The sequence below is a fragment of the Heloderma suspectum genome, chromosome 1 (genome assembly GCF_057233095.1).
Source record: "Heloderma suspectum isolate Gila_16-S chromosome 1, 16-S_ref, whole genome shotgun sequence".
Taxonomy (NCBI): Eukaryota; Metazoa; Chordata; class Lepidosauria; order Squamata; family Helodermatidae; genus Heloderma; species Heloderma suspectum.
Genome location: NC_139458.1, coordinates 349770818 through 349777620, shown reverse-complemented (window position 1 = coordinate 349777620; position 6803 = coordinate 349770818). Strand labels below are relative to the sequence as shown.

General features: G+C 47.4%; 1 protein-coding gene across 2 annotated transcripts in view; it reads left to right on the top strand.

Moving 5' to 3' along the window:
- Positions 1-236: 236 nt before the first annotated feature.
- The window catches only part of RGS17 (regulator of G protein signaling 17), a 91763-nt gene continuing 85196 nt past the window's right edge, over positions 237-6803 (top strand). The window contains exon 1 of one of the 2 annotated variants that reach the window (XM_084827862.1): positions 237-345. The gene's annotated coding sequence lies outside the window, so the exon portion shown is untranslated. The remainder of the gene's footprint in view (positions 346-6803) is intronic. The other variant, XM_084827861.1, reaches the window with a different exon arrangement.

The following is a 6803-nucleotide window of genomic DNA, read 5'->3' as shown; positions in this document are numbered from 1 at the left end:
AGGGGGGCTGGCCGGGCCGGCGGCGGCGGCGGGGTCTAGGAATGAGTCACGCTCGGGAGAAGCGGGGAAACTCCAGCTGCTCTGTCGGGGCCAGCGCCGGCGGCGAGGCGCATGCGCGTACTGAGCCTCCGCTCTCCCCCCTCCTTCCCTCTCTCCCTTCCTTCCCTTCCCCTCCCTCCTTCCCTTCCCTTCCCTTCCCTCTCTCGCTCTCTCTCTCTCTCTCTCTCTCCCTGCCGGCCGGGTGCTGAAGTTGGGCGGATGGCAGCAAACCAGCTCCGCTGAGGACCAGCCGCAGGAGCCTTTCCCCGGGATCGTTCAGTGCCAAGCACACCCATCCAGGCGGGGGTGGGTAAGACAAGACCATCCCCCCCCCCTTTTCCCTTTCAGTCTCAGCCTCGGACAAATCAGTGGCACCAAAATGTCTGCTTTACGGACCGATACACGGCAAGATAGAGATCTATATAAGAAAAGATGGGCGAGCGGGGCGGGGGGGGGGGCCCGGGAGGACCGCAGATCCACGCGGAAGAGGGGAGGGACCGCCGTGCCCGCGCGAAGCGCCGAAGGGGGTGAGCGGTGGGGCTGGCGGCGGCTGGCGGCGGCGCACGTCTCTCGGGGGAGGGGGTCTGCGGCGGGGGTGGGATGTTGTTTCTCTCCGGTGATGCAGAACGGGCGGGGAGGGAGCGAGGCTCGGGGCGCCGTGCCTCCCCCTGGACCTGGCATCCCACGCGCGCGCGCGCCCCGCGGGTCTCCCCCTGGGCTGTTGCTCCGCAGGATGACGCTGTCCGGCTGGAGGGGCGAAGAACTGGAAACTGATCAAGGCGGGAAAGCGGAATATGGTTGGGAAGGGGAGGGGGTGTATGGGGGGGGGATATTGTAAAAGGGGGGAGGGCGAGGAGACTTGGCGGGCGAGAGGGAAGAGAAAGCCCCTGGAATGGACAGATGTCCATTTGCAGATGTGGAAAGGGGCGTCTGTGAGTCGCCCGCCCCAACTGCCCCCGCTCCTCTTGCCTAGCTGGGCTTATTCCCGGAGGGGAATGAAAGGCTGCAGCCAGCCCCCTCCCCCCAAACTCGTCCTTCTCTTTAAAGATCGTTGCATCCTGTAGAACCGATGCCTCTTCTGCTTCTGTGCCCATCACTCACTCCCCTTCCAAATCCCGATTTTCCTCCTTGGCTCCATGTTTCAAGAAACTGGAATTCCTTCCTTTAGAGTGTGTCTCTGTGTGTGTGGTGGCGGTGGTGGTGGTGGGATCCCTAACGGAAGCACAGATTTCCAGAGGGATGAAAGGAAGAGGAACAGCCACTGAATCTGTAGTAGCCGCCGCACTGGTGTGAAGGGGGACACCTCCACGTGGGGAGGTGCTGGTGGAGGGGCTTACAGAGGCGTTCTCTTGTCATCCCTAGGGAGAGCCAAGAAGGCATTTCCTAGCCTTACCAGCCAGAGCTTCTCCTGCCTGCATGCCACCAATGCACCCTCTTCATTGATTCTGCGGCATGAGCAGGGTGCTTGGACTTCGCCAGCTTCTTTTTCCCATTGCTTTTCTCTGCAAAAATGTCGGAGGACTTGAGGTTGGAGAAAAGACAGTCTCAGTCTCTCTCTGTCTCTCTCTCCAGCCAGGTAGAGTCCAAACCTGCCGCCATCCATTCAGAGTTGCATCTGACAAGAGAGATTGAAAGAGTAAGGTTTTTTCTTAGAGTATCCTGGCAGAATTGCTGACTCTACCTACTGGTGTGTGTAGGTGGGCGGGGGGGGGGGGAGGAGCGGGGGGGGCGGAGCGGGGGGGGGCAAGGATAGCAGATTTTGGTGGATGGGATCTTCCTTGGAAAGTCTGTTCTACTTCCATCTTCCCCTCCAGGAAGTAGCAGGGTCTGATGGATCAACACACTTTTCTGTTTACAACTATTTACTCAGCTTCTGTTATTCCTTCACCACACCTCATCCTCTACCCCCCCCCCCGCCCCCGCCACCAGTCAGTTTTAGGCAGATGGGCTACTGGGTCAGGATCACCGCCTTTTCCACAAACTATTTTAAATTTGAATTAAATGCTGTAACAGGAATGTTTTTTAGAAAATGTAATCTGTTATTTTAATCGAATGTGTTGCAAACTGTCAGCTTGTTTGTTTTCATTATTATTATTTTTAAGTCGTGTATTAGCAATGACTCCAAGGGGTGATGGGCACTGCCCCCACAAAAAAATTGCCTGCTAACCTAAGCTTTCAGTCACAGTATACTTGTTTGTAATGTGGATGGCAAAATTCTTGTTCCCCTAATAATGGTCTTTGTTACTCCTTTACTTCTTCAGTCTAATTTTTCTAGAGTTGCCCTGGGTAGAAACCCAACCTGCTCTGAATGTATTAATAGCTGTATTACCATGTGTTTCTGTGCATAATCCACCCCATGTACATTAACATGGAATTTATAAAAAATTATTATCAGAAGCATGTTATTATAACATTCTCTGTTGCCCTGGCTCTGCATTGCTTCTGCTTCTTACCTCAGTTTTCTCGTCATGCGTAGCACAATCCTTATACATATTTACTCAGAGGGAGTTCTCATTGAGTTCAATGAGGGTTATTTCCAAGTAAGTGTGCATAAGATTACAGCTTCAGTTCTGCCACAGAAAAGTGTCTTCTCCCATGGTCACTTTGGAAAAAGAAAGGTCTGAGCTTACGCCTACATCCAGCGAAATTGAATTCTTAATCTTTAAGCTAGTATGAGTGGGTAGCCTTGGTAATTCAGCAGTGATGGAAATGTGCTCTGTACACATTCAGAGGCACTCTTATCTCATATGTTCCAGGACAATATCTTAGTATTGAAAATAGATTCTGGGCTGAGTCCTGGTGCAGCCAGTCTCAGACTAAACCCTACCCTCTCACTCAGAATATAATGAGTGTCAGAGGATGATGAAAATTCAGACAAAACTATTTTCCTGTTTGGTAATCTTAGCAGCTTGACCCATTCTCAAGATTATCCTGGGTTCTGTCTCTTGTGTCCCTCAGAGCTGAATGTGTGAAGTGACTTCTTTGAACTGCCTTGGAAACTTTATTGAGAGGCAGTAAACAAAAGATGTAAATAAATGCCAATAAACTGAAATGCTGTGTGCTGGAGGCAATGCGGGGGATATGGAAGTTCTCACATCATGCGTGTATGAACAAGCCCTATCTATGACACGCGTAAATGTGGTCAATGTGGGATAGCCCACCTATGGAAGACAAATCAAATGTACTTTCTTGCCAGTTTTAGGTTTTGTGGCATTGACTGATTTAATCACAGACCAATTTACACTACAAGTGTGAGACTCCCCTAAAGCAGGGATGGGAAACATTTGGCCTCCAGATGTCAATGGACTAGAACACCCGTCATCCTTCACCATTGGCTATGCTGGCTAGAGGTAATGGAAGTTGCAGTGGTAAATTTTGAAGTGCAGGCACTCATCATGACAGTCCCCGAAGCTACACCCCGAGGAGAGTCCAAAAATGTAGGCAGCTGTGTTGAGCCATATCAACAAGTTTTGATCTCCACCAGGAGCAGCTCCTTTGTAAAGCTAATGGGGCTTCATTGCCCTTTCAAGACCAGCCACCCCCAAATATTTTGCAATACAACAGGGATAGCTCACAACAGTATATTGTTTCTGGGAAAATCCATTTTTTCTTAGCTACTGTGTATTGCAGCTAAGCTTAGAAGGTAGGGAGCTTTTTTAGCTCCTGTAGGGAGCTTTTGAGGGAAGGGGCAGATGACATCATTGTCCCTGCTAATGAAAAAGTCCCAGCACTTTGACCCTGTAAGCCCTAGCTCACTACATCACCGCTGCCCTGTTGTCTCAGTCCCATATAGTGGGTACCAAATAATTATAATGCAGAAATGGCTTGGACCCATTTCCCTTTAACAAGGACATGCAACTCCACTGCAAGTTGCTCTCTGATCTTGATCGCATATTTGCAGAGGCACCAGTCTCCATGTTTTGCATGTCATTAGCTGTGTGTGTGTGTTTTATCACTTAGTCTAGGGCTAGACAGAAGATAGATCTCCAGATGTTTTGGACTTCAATTCCCAGAAGCCCCTGCCGGCATGTTCAATGGTCCGGAATGCTGGGAGTTCCAGTCCCAAATATCTGCCGATCTACTTTCTGCCCACCCCTGACTTAGTCCAGGCTTCCCAGCATGGTGCCCTCCAGATAATTTGGACTACAAATCCCATCATCTCCAACCACTGACCATGCTGACTAGTGCTGATGGGAGCTATAGTCCATAACATCTGGAAGGCACCATGCTGGGAAACGATGACGTAGGTCTGTGGAAGCACCAGTTTAACTTCTCTCACCTATACCTTGGAAATCTGAAGAAGATGGGTTGCAGAACATGCCATGCTTCTTCTAAATGTAGGAGATGCCACAAGAGAGAACAGTGCCCACCCAGTTGCTCCTAGCTGGCAGAGGCCAATACTAGAGTATAATTCCCATTCATGCTGCTGGCTGGAACTCTGAGCTCAGGAGGTGATAAGCAATTTTCTTACACTCCTTTGCTGATAAACTGCTTGGTATGTTTTGCTTCAAGTCCAGCCAGTCAAGATGGCTTCCTCTAGGCACTGCTAGAATGCAGGCAGAAAGACCTAATATCAGCAAAGGGACCAAACCACTACCTTGGAAATCTCTTGGCACGTTCTTCCTTGGGAATTTGGATGCATTTGAAGAAACAGGAAAGAGTGGTGTAAGAAAATCTCAGCTGCTGTCAAAGCAGTAATATCTCTAAAGGAGATTCAGGAACCATCTCTCCCATGCTACAGTAGTTCAGAATTCTTTGGTCTTCTGGTTAGTGCCTTAGTGCTCTGCCTTCTAGACTAGGATGTTCTAGAGCAGCCTTATCCAATGTGGTGCCCTCCAAATGTTTAGGACCATAACTCCCATCATCCCTGACCATTGGCCATACTGGCTGGTGCTGATGGGAGTTGGGTAGGGAAGGTTGTCCTAGAATGTCTAACTGTCAAAGGAATGTCCCTCTCCACTTCTCCTTCTACCTTTTTCTCTTCATCTCAGCACTTTCCACTATCCATTCTGCTATCTGGACTTGATATCTTATATCAAGGATTCCTTTAGGGCATGCTAATTGGCTCACTTACTTGAGCCATCTGGATTGTGTACTGAACCATTTACCAAGGCACTTCTGATACACTTGGTGTCTGTGGTAGCTACATCTTTTCTGCCAGGTCTCCTGCACCTTTAGCAGCTGTTTTAACAGGCATGTGATTCATCAGATGAAGTTTTCCAGCTCTGCATCTTCTTGCTGAGACAGCTTTTCCTGTAGAATCTGTTGTGTATCCTGGGAGTCAGGAGATCTGGGTTCTAGTCCCCACTTGGCCATGGAAGCTCACTGGGTGACTTTGGGCCAGTCACAGACTCTCAGCCCAACCTACCTCACAGGGTTGTTGTTGTGAGGATAAAATGGAGGAGGAGGAGAATTATGTATGCCACCTTGAGTTCCTTGGAGGAAAAAAGGCAGGATATAAATGTAATAAATAAATAAATAAAAGCAAAACTTTCCACCTGCAAGGCTTTTAGCAGCACTAGAGACTATAAGTAAATCAAAATATGAATAGAATCGAATATTAAATTAGAATTTTAATTGCATCTGCTATCATAAACGTGCTTACTTGGGTGTAAATCTTATTAATAGCACAATTTTATGGATAACTACTCAGAATAAAGGCCCATTTAGTTCAATTATACATATTCACAGGTAAGTGTGCATAGGATTTCAGCCTAAATTAGTATAATGTATGTCTGAGTAAATATATTCATGACTGAGTATTAATGTGAAATATGTAAATATTCCATTTTGTGAAGATGTAATATGTGGAACAGAGCTTGTTCCCTCCAAATCGTACTTTACCCCTTCTTTATACCTTTTCCTGTCACCATTCCTACTCCTTAAGAATGTACTGTCTGCAACCAGGAGTAGAAACTTTAGTGGCCAACATCAAGTTCTCTAGAGGATCATCACAACAGTATTGGACACTAACAAAGTGCACCAAGCTGATTGGGTGACCTGGAACCAGTCATTGTGCTTCATCGTTGTTGTAAGGGGTGAGGGTAAGGCTGATAGCTACACTGAGGACTGGCAGGATGCAAAGGTGATTTAAAACAAAACCAGGTTCCATTCTCTGTTGTGAAACATCGTAAACCTCCAGCAATGTAAACTTGGATCTGAAAAATAGATCTTCCTCCTGACCTTCGACTCTAGTAGCCGCTTATATTGTTATCCATCATGGTTTTGTTTTGGTGATAAGTCCTATACCTTGAGGAAGTTTCTAGCCCTTAAGGCTGCAAATAAACATTTGAGAAAGCTTGTGGTGAAATGTCAGCAATGGAGAAGAGAGGATGATTTCTGTTAAACAGGAGAGCTGGGCTTCAGTTATCTTCATAGCTCTTGTCCCTCACCATAGTCAGCAAAAACAAAATAAATCATGCAAAATGTATAAACAGGTTGCAGATTTCAGCTTTTGTTAGAACAGACTCAGATTTTCAGTTTTTTAAAAAGCAGTGCACTGCCTTGTAGGGTAGCCATGTGTCCTAGTTTACAGAGGACGGTCCTCTGTTTGAATAGCTGTCAGAGGACAGGCCTCTATTTGAAGGCATCCTCTATTCGAAGGAAGGACAAGTCCAGTTTAAACATAAAAAGGTAGGGGGCCTTGAATTTGCCCATCTACAGTTAGTGTTCCCCACTATGGTGAGATGTACTGCATTTTTGTTTATATCAGGGTCATTCTTTCTAAATTTGCATTTATGAATGAGCTTATGCAGTTTTGTTGC